At 39.1% G+C, this 13,513-nt stretch overlaps 2 long non-coding RNA genes and 1 pseudogene across 3 annotated transcripts; 2 read left to right on the top strand and 1 right to left on the bottom strand.

Moving 5' to 3' along the window:
* Nucleotides 1-6,705, top strand: part of LOC8085328 — a 44,273-nt pseudogene extending 37,568 nt beyond the window's left edge.
* LOC110430712 lies at nt 6,742-7,597 on the top strand. Its single transcript, XR_002448066.1, has 2 exons — nt 6,742-7,149; nt 7,362-7,597. It is a non-coding gene; the product is annotated as an uncharacterized LOC110430712 (long non-coding RNA).
* Nucleotides 8,687-10,614, bottom strand: LOC110431315. Of its 2 annotated transcripts, XR_002448796.1 has the most exons (4): nt 10,565-10,614; nt 10,354-10,497; nt 9,549-9,680; nt 8,687-8,860 (listed from the first exon to the last, which is right to left on the bottom strand). It is a non-coding gene; the product is annotated as an uncharacterized LOC110431315 (long non-coding RNA). The 2 variants fall into 2 exon arrangements; XR_002448795.1 differs by having other exon boundaries at nt 10,354-10,608.

Genomic DNA, 13,513 nt, shown 5'->3' with positions numbered 1-13,513 from the left:
GGCAGATTTAGTGATTTAGTGTGGTTTGTCCCAAATTTCCTTGATTTTTATGAAAAACTCAAATTTCAGCCAAGAGTTTAATCAAGGCAAAAAGGTTTTGATTCAGATTTTTTTTAGTTAGCTGAGTCTTTAGGATTAAAGGTTATGATCGGACTTGAGTCTTTAGGATAAAAGGTTATAATCGGACTTGTATTTGGGAATCCCAAGTTTCATATGTGCACACATGTGTTAATGATTAGATGAAGATGTTAGAAAAATTATTTTCCATGTAGTTCTTATTCTTATATTGAAGTTCCCCTGCAATTAGTAACTGTTGATTGCACATTTCATTGCACATATGTTCCTTTTATATTGACAAGAGTATCGAGTAAGTTTTGTTCTCCTCTGCCGCTAGGTTCTGTTCATAGGGACTACTTTGGAGTTCTTGCATTGAAGGGTAAGCTACTGAATATGAGAGATGCGTCATCTTGGACAATGAGGAAATTAACAATATGAGAAAGATTATTGGTTTAGACTACAAAAACACTATAATGATGAAAAGGATTCGAAGGATTTGAGATATGGTAAAGTTATGGTCATAACCGACCAGGATCCAGATGGATTTCATATTAAAGGATTGATCATTAACTTATTTCATGTTTTTTGGCCTTCCCTTCTGAAGATTAAATCCAAATCCTTTTTGTGTGAATTAGTAACCCCAATTGTAAAGGTATGCCACTTGTTACTTGCTTTAACATTTTTTGTTAAGGTTTCAGTTATTAAGACTCATAAAACTTACCATGTCATGGATTAAAACTTGTTTAGGTTACGGATTATATAGTGGAATGTCCAAGTGAGGTTTTTATACACTAAACGAGTATACGGCATGGGAGAAAAGTAAACATGGGACAGAATTAAGTAAATGGTCTATAAAGTACAATAAGGTGTGTTTTTTTTGCACAAATTTTAATCATTTCAATTTTTCTATGTGGTCTTCAAATTGGACATTTTTCATATATACAGGGGTTAGGCACGAGCACACCTAAGGAAGGGATGCAATATTTCAAAGATATTGACATCCATCTGAAATGTTTTGTGTGGGTGAATGAAGAAGATGATAAGGCTATCAAGACAGCATTCAGTAAACATAATGTGGAGGAAAGGAAGAAATGGATTTATAACTTTCTTCATAACTGCAAGGTCGGTCTTGATATTACTTTTTAAAGATTCATTCAGGTTAATTTAAGGACCAACATTAATGTGATTAAAAAAATTTCATCCTGAAGAAAGTGTACTTCCTCAAACTGGGAAAACGATAAGAATCCTTGACTTCATTAAGAAAGGGCTCACATTATACATGGTATTAGACATGCACCGGTCTATACCATCAATGGTAGATGGATTTAAAAAAGGGCAGAGAAAGATAATGTTCAGCGCATTTAAGAAAAAATTGAACAAGAAAACAAAGGTATGGCATCCCAACTATCATTTGTTTTTTCTAATATGAATCTTTTCCACATATTTTGACATTAGTCGGCGCTATGGTGAAAGGACCTTGATGTCGTCGAGGAGGCCTAGAGGGGGGGTGAATAGGCCTGTAAAAATTTAGCTCAAACTAAAATTAACACTCAGGGCGGCACTGCCTCCCTTTGAGGGCGGCACTGCCTTCCTGCAACCGAGTGTCCAAATGAGCTCAAACTTGGTGAAGAAGTACTAGAGGTATCCAATGACAAATCTGCAAAGTTTCAACTCAAAACTCTATCAGATTAGAGGGCGGCACTGCCGGCCTTGGAGGGCGGCACTGCCGGCCTGCGCAGGAGGAACTTAGTACAATTCAAAATCCAACCAAGGAAATTTAGATCAGGTAAATTTCCCAGCTTCCTGCAAGTATGTTAGTCACTAAATAGTAGTTATACACAGCAGAACAAGTACCACCAAGTAGATTGGCCACAAACCTTACAAGCACCTCAACAACAATATGAACTTGCAAGAATGTAAAACAAGCACAATATGACACGGTGTTTATCCCGTGGTTCAGCTCGCCACCAAGGCTTGCCTAAGTCCACGTTGTTGAGGTATCCACAAAAGGATTGGCTCGCCACCAAGGCTTGCCTTGCCCTCGTTCTCAAATCAAGAGAATGAACTCTTGAGGTGAGGGGTGATTTCACTAGCTGCAAGAGAGTCTTACAAACTGTCCCGCTGCTCACCACAAGCACGGGAGCTCGTCGGGCAACGCCTAGCCGTCTAGGAGGCTTCACCTCCAAGAGTAACAAATGCACAACGAAGATCGACGAAGCCCAGCAAGTGCTCAAGGTTAGGATTGCTCTAATATGCTCTCTAACACTTAATCACACAGCCCCAACACTAAATTGTGCACTAAGCACAATACTCTCACAAAGAGAGGGTTGGGGAGAGGCTTTGCAAAGGTTGGGAAGGTCTGGAGCATCAGCAGCACGACCAGAAGCAGTGGGATGGGTATATATACTCATCCCACTCAAACTAGCCGTTAGGATTCGAAAACTAGCCGTTGTGACTGTACAAGGCACAGGTCACCTTACGGAAAAAGCCATAACTTTTTACTCCGAACTCCGTTTGCAGTGATCTTGGACTTTTCGGAAAGCTTGTTTCAAGGGCTATCCAACCCTGCAGAGAAAAAGCTCCAAGATCAACTTGTGCAGGTGCAGTGCTAAGTGTTTTCTCTCAAGTTAGCACTTGGGTTCGGTTAGTTTGAGCACTTGAGACTTGTCTATCATTCGTATTGCATCCCCCTTGATAGTACGGCATACCTATACTCAAGAACAAAAGAATATAACCAATTTAACCACTTGAGTCTTCAATGTCTTCAAATGCCATTTCTTCTCAATATTACTCCATAAAGGGTGGCAATCAACTTTGTCTCCTTTTCTTGAGCAAACACACCTTGAGCATGTGACTTGACCCATTTCAACACATATGAGTTCACCTCCATGGCTTCAAGTCACTTCTACTAAAGATTTGATCCTCAACACAATATGACTTCTCATAGCTTGATTAGTTCCTCGACTCAATGCAAGTACTCTCTTCTTCACCTTAGCCATGGTACCTCGGTCCTTAAGCCGTCGCTTATCCCTTCACCTCCGCTTAGTCCCTCGAAGCCCTTTCCTTGCTATCTTCACCTTATCAAGCCATACTCAAGTCATATCACATTAAGTATCCATTGAATAATCATTTCTTCAATATTGTGATCCTTGCTTGAATATCTTCTAGATATAAATATTGAGATCAATCAAGCTTTAGTTTGACTCACATAGAGACATATATGGATCAGCATCAATATGGTCAAGCCAATTCACAGTTCCTTATATCCTCTCTATTTTGGCTTGACACTCAATACTCACTTCAATCTTGATCTTCATACTTCTAGCTTGATCAAACCTAGTTCACTATCAAGCTTTTCTTGTTCATGAAAAGCAAGCCATTATAGAGACCAATCCAAGAACATCAACTCATGCCTCTTTTACCATTTGCCATTTTCCAAATATGCTTGCTTTCTCATGATGTTATGATATCCCACAGCATATAAGCCATTCCATAGATTTTATTTGCATTGTTGTCTTTTGCTTGACCTAGATTGTTTCCATAATCCTCTAATACAACAATACATAATTTGGCCTTCATTTCAACACTATGTGGCATATCATCAAGTTTGCCTGCTTGTTGAGCCTTGAACATACTTGTTGATACACAATCCACAAGTATGTGCAATAGACTCAATATCCTGTTCAACACTTAGCAAACTTATTAGACCTTTAATCATGTTGTCATTCAATTCACCAAAACCCACAAAGGGCTAGATGCACTTTCATATGGCCGAGAATATGGTAGGCTTCGATCTTTTGTATTCCATAGTTTCTTTAGATTGTATCGCCATTATATATTTAGTTTTAGTTTCCTTATGTATACTGGCACCTGAATATATTAAGGTAGACTAGCTTGCTTGAAACTCTTGTCTTGTGGGTTGTCAATCTCAAGCTTGTTCCATATAGTCTATGATGATGAGAATCATATCCACTCCAAAGCTTCAGTCCTAGCTTATAAGTAGAAAAGGGTTGAGCCTCTGGTCGGGCTGCCATATTATGATTTATGTGTCATGTTCTCTCTATATTAGCCTTATAATATTGCTAATTTAATACTTGATCACAGGTGGCACAGTTCACCGCGTCTGTGGCAGAATGTTCTGCTTATCATCACGGTGAAGAAAATCTATAAAACACAATAGTAAGAATGGCTCAAGATTTTGTTGGAAGCAACAATATCAATCTTTAGCGTCCCAATGGGCAATTTGATACAAGATTAGAGGCGAGTTAACAAGCCACTATGAGAAAACTTGTTGTTAAACATTTTATTCATGCTAGTTTTTTCATTTTAGGGAGGCAAAGATGCTAATAGTGCTAGATATATCTTCACAGAGTTATCAAGTATCACTCGCAGGATATTTAATGAAAATGATGATATTCTGCTCGATTATTTGTGTGAAGATGGGCAATAAATTGAACCTTCATGGTAATAACTAGGCACCACTTGCTCCATCCATCCTCAACAATTTGACCTTTATAATAAGTAGTTAAGGCCTAGTTGTCACTTTTTAGGTATTTGCCAATCCTTCCAATGATTTTAGTCAATGGAGCTGAAGGAATTGGTACTGGATGGAGCACAAAGATTCCTTGTTACAATCCCAAAGATATTGTACACAATTTGAAACTAATGATACAGGGATCAGAAACGTTGGAAGAAATGAAACCGTGGTTCAGACATTTCCACGTTAGTAATACATGTTTTTTTACAATTCTGTTTTTATTTTTGTCTTAAAAAGTCTAATGTTGGTGTTTTATTTTTTAAACATGAACCAACAGGGAGAAGTGAGTGTCAAAAACGAAACTACCAAGACCAAGAAATCAGGTGTTACCTATACCGCTAGTGGTATCATAAAGGTTGTTGACAAAACTACACTAAAAATAAGTGAGCTCCCAGTGAAGATCTCGATGGAGAATTATGAAAAGAAGCTTAAAACTTTTATGGACGGAGAAGACAAATTCATCAAGGTAATTGATTACATAGTATGTTTTAATCATGAAATGATTGTTGTCCACTAGTTTTTAATCATAATAATTTTACAGAGTTATGAAAAAAAGAGAGGCGGCAATGATGTTAAAATTATGATACACTTGCATGAGAATTCTGAGAATTTGGCACGAGCCAATGAAGTAGATCTTCAGAGAAAGTTTGAACTGAGAACATCAATGGGAACATCAAATATGCATTTGTTGGATTCAAATGGCATAATTAAAAGTATGACAGTCCAGAGCAAAGTATGTACTACCTTTTTGCTACAAGCCCTCCATTTTTTATTTCTTTTGTCGCATTGTAACTAAATTGTGTCATTTATTTCAGTACTTAAGGAATTCTATGCCTTGAGGCTTGCTTTTTATGAGAAAAGAAAGGTACGTTTCCATTTAATAATTGAATGGCACATATTCTTTGGACTATTTGATATCACATTTAGTAATTGTCAATATGCAGCAAAAGCTAGTGGAAATGGCTGGCCGTGACTTGAAAATGGCACAGAACAAAGTTAGATTTATTAAAGCTGTTCGAACTGGAGAAATCAAATTATTTGACATGGATAAAGAAGGCCTACATACGAAGCTCAGAGAAATGCAGTTTGAGGAATTTGAACAAGCCAAGCCCTCTTGGGAGAATCAGGATGGTGCCAAAGCACAAGGAATCATAAGGGGATATGACTACCTCTTGTTCATGGCAACTGTTAACTTTATTGTGATGGTAGAGGAGCTGGAAGCTGAATGTGAACACCAAAAGAAGAATATCTCTGAACTAAAGAAGACTAAACCAAAAGAGCTTTGGTTGAAGGATCTGAATGCTTTTGAAGAAGAACTAGATGTAAGCAATGCCACTTGTGTTTTGCTTAAAGTTTTTAGAAATATTACTTAATCTCACTCCTCAGTTTTGGAATGTAGATTCGATCCAGAAGATTGCGCATAATGCTTTAAATGTGCTATGGGTTTCTTTTTCTTGCAGGCAAATGTACCATCTGAGCATAAAGATGATGGACTGAGTGATGCTGTGCGTGAAGCTGTCCGTGACGCAGCTTTCATGAATACCACTGAACTAGAGAATCCTTCTACAGAAAAGCTTTGTTTGAGGGATATTCAGGCTTCTGAAGAACTCAGTGTAAGCAATGCCACTTCTGAAGAACTCAGTGTAAGCAATGTCACTTCTGAAGAACTCAGTGCATGCAATACCACTTTTGTTTTGCTTCTTAAAGTTTTAGAAATATTACTTAATCTCACTCACTTTTGGAAAGTAGATTCTTGATCCATAAGATCAAGCTGCAGATTTAATTTTGTTTCCTAGCAAGGCCATTATTGCGCTTTTCTTGCAGGAAAATGTACCATCTGAGCATAAAGATGATGGACTAAGTGATGCACAACATACAACACTGCTTGCAGACCTAGAAAGTCTTAATGGTACAAAGCAGATAACTGATGGTGTAATTCAGAGAATATTTGCCATCTTCTCTACTACCACCTTCAGAAATGAGGAGATCCTATTGTTACGCGAGTCAGTGACGTCAATGTCCAATATGGATGCTACTGCAAGATTACCACTGCTTGATTTTTCATTAGTATTTATTCCTCTGAAAATTGCAGAGATGCATCCCTATTCTGATGCTGGGGTCCATTTAAGCTTGTTAGTTTTGCACAACAGAAAGAAAGGCACACACAAGTTCCTTCATTATGACATTATAGGGTCAGCTAACCGGGCAGTTGCAGAATCTCTTGCTGAAAGTATAAGAAAAGTGATCCCTGCTTTTGCCAAAGTGGTTATATATGAGCCCCCTATGCCACAGCAGCAGGACCCATATAATTGTGGTGTATATGTGCTGGCCATTACAGAAGTGATCAGTGAATGGTTTATGAAAAATGAGGAATTAACACATGAATTGAGAGACATGGTAAAAGAGTTGGGTGAAGTTCACAATATGAGGACGAAATATCACCAGATGATACTAAACCATGAAGCTGTCTGTGACCCAGCTATCATGAATACCACTGAACTAGAGAATACTTCTGCAGAAAAGCTTTGTTTGAGGGATATTCACGCTAACTCAGTGTAAGCAATGCCACTTTTGAAGAACTCAGTGCATGCAATACCACTTCTGTTTTGCTTCTTAGAGTTTTAGAAATATTACTTAATCTCACTCACTTTTGGAAAGTAGATTCTTGATCCATAAGATCAAGCTGCAGATTTAGTTTTGTTTCCCAGCAAGGCCATGTAGTGCGTCTTATAGCTTTAAATGTGCTATGGTTTTCTTTTTCTTGCAGGAAAATCTACCATCTGAGCGTACGGATGGACTAAGTGAACGGCGTCAAGCACTGCTTACAAACCTAAAAAATCTTAATGTACCATCTCAGCGTACAGATGGACTAAGTGATGCGCAGCTTAAAGCACTGCAAATAGACCTAGAAAGTCTTACTGGTACACGGTGGATAACTGATGGTGTAATTCAGAGAATATTTGCCTTCCTCTCTACCACCTACAGAAATGATAAGATCCTACTGTTAAGTCAAGCTGAATCAACAATGTTAATGCACGACAAGAATGGTATCACAAGAATGCTTCAATATAAATTAGTATTTATTCCTCTGAATAGTCACCAGTTGAATGCCTATGATTCTGATGCTAGGGTCCATTATAGCTTGTTAGTTTTGGACAACACAAGGCACATGCTCCATCATTATGACACTCCAAGGCCAGCTAACCAGGAAGTGGCGAAATTTATTTCTGGAAGAATAAAAGAATTGAACCCTGCTTTTGCCAAAGATGTCTGTGATGCCCCTGTGCCACAGCAGGAGGACTCATATAACTGTGGTGTATATGTGATGGCTATTACAGAAGCGATCTGCGAATGGTTTAAGAAAAATGAGGAATCTGCATTTGATAAAATGGAATACAATGCCTTTGTGACGAATAGGGTAAAACAGAAGGGTAAAGATCTGAGGATGAAATATTACCAGATGATACTAAAGTATAAAGATGAGCTAAAGAATTCCCAGGCCCAGGTTAGTGAATATTTTATTTTTGAACGAAGGTTAAACTATCATAATATCGTGAGAATCTTATCCTATGCACACTATTTGAACCCATTATTCTTATCTCAAGTTTTCATGGGAATGCATTTCCTTTTCTATAACTTTGCATTTCCAATGTCCAACACTACAAGAAACCTGCTAATCCACGACGAAAAATTTCCGTCACGGATCATAAAAAAACTGTCACTATGCAACATTTGTGACGGTTTTAGGGAACGTCACCTATTGAGCGTCAAGGATTAACCTTCGTGACGATTTTCATAAAACCGTCACAGATTAACAGAATTCATGACGATCTCAAACCGTCACAACTGAGCCCAAGGCCTAGTTAGCCCAGCCCAAACCCATTACCTGTGACGGTTCTAAACCGTCATAGATGAATTGCCACATCATCTAGACTGCTTATGTGGATCATGACATGGATGCTTATATCAACATCTAGCCCATCTATTTTTGTTGTAAGAAATTTGAGATATTTATTGAATGACAAATATGGTGACATTTCTTTATTGCATTTCTAATTATAAATTTACAACCATTTGGTCAAATATGTTTACATATATAAATATTTACACATTGATGATGAAGCAATTTAAAAACAAGACTAATTTATACAGCCAACAATTGTCTCTCCATGCCGCCAATAAGCAATGCAGCCGCCTCAGTGGAATGATGCTCCTTCGTCAAACATTTCTCTAATATTGTTTATCCACCGATTCCCTTCCTGAAAACTATAAAAAAAGAAACATTCAATCAAATAGTGATTTAGATAACTTAATAGATAGCTGCTGCCTAAGCTAAAATGTATTAGGTACAACTATCAATTTAAACATATCCAGTTGAAATGGTTGCACTCACAAAGTTGCTGCTGTCGGTTAACAGATGCAAAGCCAGCACGGCTAGTTTGTAAAATTTATATCACTAGTGGCACAAAGTGGCAGAAGCATCATTAAGTCGATTAGCTGGACACTGCAATTATTTACTAAACTGAAATTCTAAATGATTGTTCAGGTATGGCTTATAATTAATTTAAAGCAAGCAGCAAAATTGCATATACACAGCACAATCAAATGGCAGCATCACCATTTTTTCTATGTACTGAACCAAGGCAAGCAAACAGTTTAAGCTATAGTTAAAGCTTTTAAACTAAACTGATAGCTAAGCTGATTCTTGAGTGATCTACAAGTGTACTGACATGATACAGAGCACAAAGGAAAACTGATACTGCTAGTAAATAATATATTTTAGTTAAGGAATGCAGAGAACTAAAACTGCACAACCATAGAATGCAGTGTCTAGCTAACCCAAAGCAAAAAAACCGTGAAATATAGAAATAAACAGAAATTTCAAATAAATATTCTAGATTACCACTGAAGAGCAATTATTATTGAGAGCAGTAACAAGACGGGGAGCCATCACCTGTACTGATCTTTTGAGATATTTTCTTTTCTTTATTCCCATTACCATTCATGTTTTCCTCCACTTTGAACTCAACAGAGTCCCCATCTAGGACCCTTGATTCATCGCCAAAAACTGAAGACACATCGAAGACTGCAGAGTGACAAAAGATTAAAAGGCTCTGGAAGAAAAGCAGACTACAGAGCATGCAATCCAACAAAAACAAAAGAAATGAACAAGAAAATGATACAACTGAACTGGTGCTAGTCACACTATGCTCTGAAGAAAATTATGATTTTCTAGTCATAATAAACTGATGCTCTGAAGAAAATGATACAGCTGAACTGATGCTGTTATAGAAACTCTAGGTGCGCTCCTGCTCATGCATAAAACAGAGCTGAACACAATAATTTTTTAACGGCAGCTGAACACAATAATTGTTCTTATACAATACATGTACAAAATAGGATCAAATAATTTAGACCTAAGCTATTGAGCAAGAAGCAAAGTTCACTAATTTAATAGGATCCAATTAACAGTTTGCACAACAGGTTATATCGATTACATAAACTCAGAATTTTTCCATTAGGCAAGTACTGAATAATAAGCATTACGAGCATATCTCAATCAAGTTTGATAGTTGCAGCCCAGTTGCATTTCTAATTAACAAGGTTTCTTTTAATCTAAAAAAGAAACACAAAAGTTATACAGAGATTAGAATAATATATAAGCAGTGCATTGCCCTCATAGCAAATACACTAAATTTCTTATCTTAATCTTATTTTCTATCCTCTCTGAGCAACTAGCACTAGGCACAAATACTTACCACACAATTGCCACATCTCCATGTTCTATAACGTGTATTGACCTGAAAATTAGAATTCAGTCAGGTTCCCTCAACCCTCAACCCTGGCACACAGATCCCCAACGCCGGCATGCTAGTGTCATCTCTGCTTGAGCGGCACCATCACTGGTGGATGAATTGGTGAGAAAAATAAAGGTGGATATAGGACAAGTTGAGGGAACACATGGATCACCTGAGGAACCACTTCGCTGTTGCCCTTGACGTGGGGGTGGGGCTGCTCCGTGTAACACCCTAAATTTTGCAAGTCTTCAAAATAGGAGAAATTTGATTTAAAAATGTATTTTTTTTTGTGCTCATAATACATAGAAATAATATTTTTTTTTTAAAAAAAAAATTAAAATTTACCATAGTGGTTAGCAACATGTTTGAGCATGCATGCCTTTGCATTTGATTTACTGTGATGAGTGGTTCTGAACTAAAATTAAATCGATTTGAAGTTCAATTAGAAAATGACTTTGAAAATTTAGAAGGAAAAAAAAAAAATTCTTCTCCTCTCTCTCTGTTCGGACGTGATGGGCTTCTGACGCAACGGCCTAACTGAGCCCCATGGACGCACGCTAGCTTGCTCATTTTCCTCTCCCTCAGACGCTATGGTCCCACTTGTCATTGTCTTCTCCTCTCCCAAGTCGTAGAGGAACCGGACTCCACCAGGGCGAAATCCCGACGCTCCGATCCTGATGCTCGTTCAATTCTACGTGCTCCCCACATCTACGCCTCCATATAAAACCCAAGTTCTTCTTCCCCAATAGTGCAGCAGCCGCCATCCAAGCCCTAACTACGTTGCAGCCTCGCCTCAACTTCGTGCCGCCGCTTTAGCGTTGCCTCACGTCCCGCTTGTGGATGTCGCCGAGAGCTTTTGTTGTTGCCGAAGCTTGCCGCCTCTTCGACCCCTCCGACCCACTGCTGCAGAGAAGCCAGAACTCCAAGCAGCTTTTCGCATCGAGCTGGCCTGCTACCCAACTCACAACTAAGGAGGAGAGGTGTCTGTCTCGCCAAGTTCCATGACCTCGCCGTGCCTTCTTCGCCACTGATAAAGCCCTAGGTGAGCTTGCTGTTCGCTCCTCGTATTCCTGGTATTTTTTTTCATTGAAATTCAAGATCCCTACGTTGATTCAGTGTAACTCCGACGAGTTCCTTGTCGCTCGCCATGGCAGCCACCGTGGCGCGCCGGTCCTTCTGCTCCATACTTCAACAGCACCGTGTCTATCTCACAACAGAGACGAGCGCTACCAACTGCTCCTTGCACCTGCTAGCGATCCGATCAGTCGAGACGTGCAAGAGCAGAAACGCTGCCATACGTAGCAGAGGTCAATTGTTAGCTTGATGACCTCATCGTGACATCGTGATGACGCAGGTGAATTTTATTGCCGTTTTCCTTTAGAAAAATAAATCTATGAATACAATGGAAATACGATAGCATGTTTAGGTCATATTTTCTCTGTTTTAACTCCGTTTTTGTCCATTCTTAGGTTCATAATCACGAGCTCTACATGTTAGAAGTGTTAGTTTACTGTTTTGAAAACTTTTTAATTCTGCAGTAGCATTTAATTAATTATTTATCTATAGGAAATTTTGGAAAATTCATAACTTCTTCGTCCTAATTCCGATTTTCGTGAACTTTACGTTTATGTGATCGTAGCGCTGCGTAGAACATTTTTATAAACTTTTCATACTGTTTTTATATGATAGGTGTACTGTTCTAATTGTAGCCTTGTTTGCTTCGTGTATGTTTGTTGCCATATGTTTGTGATCGATGATCGGAATTAGTCGGTGAGTAATTCGTAATGAACAAGAGTGCTTCAGTGATCAAGATCAGAGCCTTGGCAACTAGTAAGACCAGCAGGATCAACAAGAGCATTTGGATTAAGGCAAGTATAGCATTTGGATTTTATATTCTGTGACCATGATCCTGTGACTAGATTAATGTTAAGTAATAAATGATAAAAATAACTTTTTAGCAACTTGATGATTTATCTGTAAGTGATAACCGGGACAACAGTGCAACCATGAGGGCTATAATGGCTCTGGCTTTAGCTCAGTATGAAGACCTTTTCTAGCTTGTTAGAGGTTACCCGAAAGGGCGGAGGGGCTGAACCGTTTTGGGTATAGTGCGAGCCCCTGTCCCTATGTGTATAGGCTGCGCGTCATTGTGCCATTTGGAAGGGGGGTATCTATATCTGCGCGCAAAGGAAACCTTGCGGCCCTAACATGTTAGACGAACTTTTGAAAGGCTTCATAGTGATCCCTGCCGACCTTCCTTGGAAGTGGGTTAAGAGGCTGATCACCTCGGGCGAAAGGGTAAATCATGACTCATGGGTAAAGATGTGCAATCTCTGCAGAGGGTTAAAAACTAGTATACTAGCCGAGCTCACGGTCAGGAGCGGCCTTGGGGATTCTTGTTGCGACGATGATGATTCCTGTGTGTTAAATATGCTCATTATTTATTATTTAATGCTTTACATTATTTATGTCACATTGATCATGAGATTGTGGGATCTATACAATCTAGTTGCTATACTTGTGGAGTTCGACATGGACTCACTCTTGCTATTTCCCTCAAACCTCAGGAGAAGTTTAGGCTTGTGATCAACCAGTCAGTTGGATCCTGTAGAGTGAAGTTAATACCCGAAGTTTGGAGTTGTCTATCCGCTGTTTGCTTGACGGTTATCTCTTTTATACTAAGTACGCTATATATTTATGCATTGTCTTTTGATATTACCCCTTACTTGTAGCTATATGTGAGATTTGACTTCTAAAACTCATATATAGTGTATATCTGGTTTTGTCCTTAAAATCGGGTATTACACTCCGAGCTTGGTGGCCGCGTTGTGCTCCTTAGCTCCAGGATCTAGATCCCGCAAGGGCTAGGTGGGGGCGCCACCCTCAGTATCCTCCACATCGAGGATCTGATCTGCCAAGGGTTAGGATTGGGGCAGTAGCTAGGTGGGGTGGTGCCCTGGGTCTCCTCTGCGCGCAGTCCTCCGCCTCCTCCACACCAACGATGAAATCCGCATCGGCTAGGGGAGGACGAAACCTAGGCAAAGGAGGCGGCAGTCGAGATGGTCTGGACTCTCGAGTGAGCGACGGCGGCTGTTGCGAAGAGGGAGGGAGCAAGAGTGTG

The sequence above is a fragment of the Sorghum bicolor genome, chromosome 10 (assembly GCF_000003195.3).
Source record: "Sorghum bicolor cultivar BTx623 chromosome 10, Sorghum_bicolor_NCBIv3, whole genome shotgun sequence".
NCBI lineage: Eukaryota > Viridiplantae > Streptophyta > Magnoliopsida > Poales > Poaceae > Sorghum > Sorghum bicolor.
Note: the sequence above shows the minus strand (reverse complement) of the source record. Positions and strands in the feature narration are given on the sequence as shown.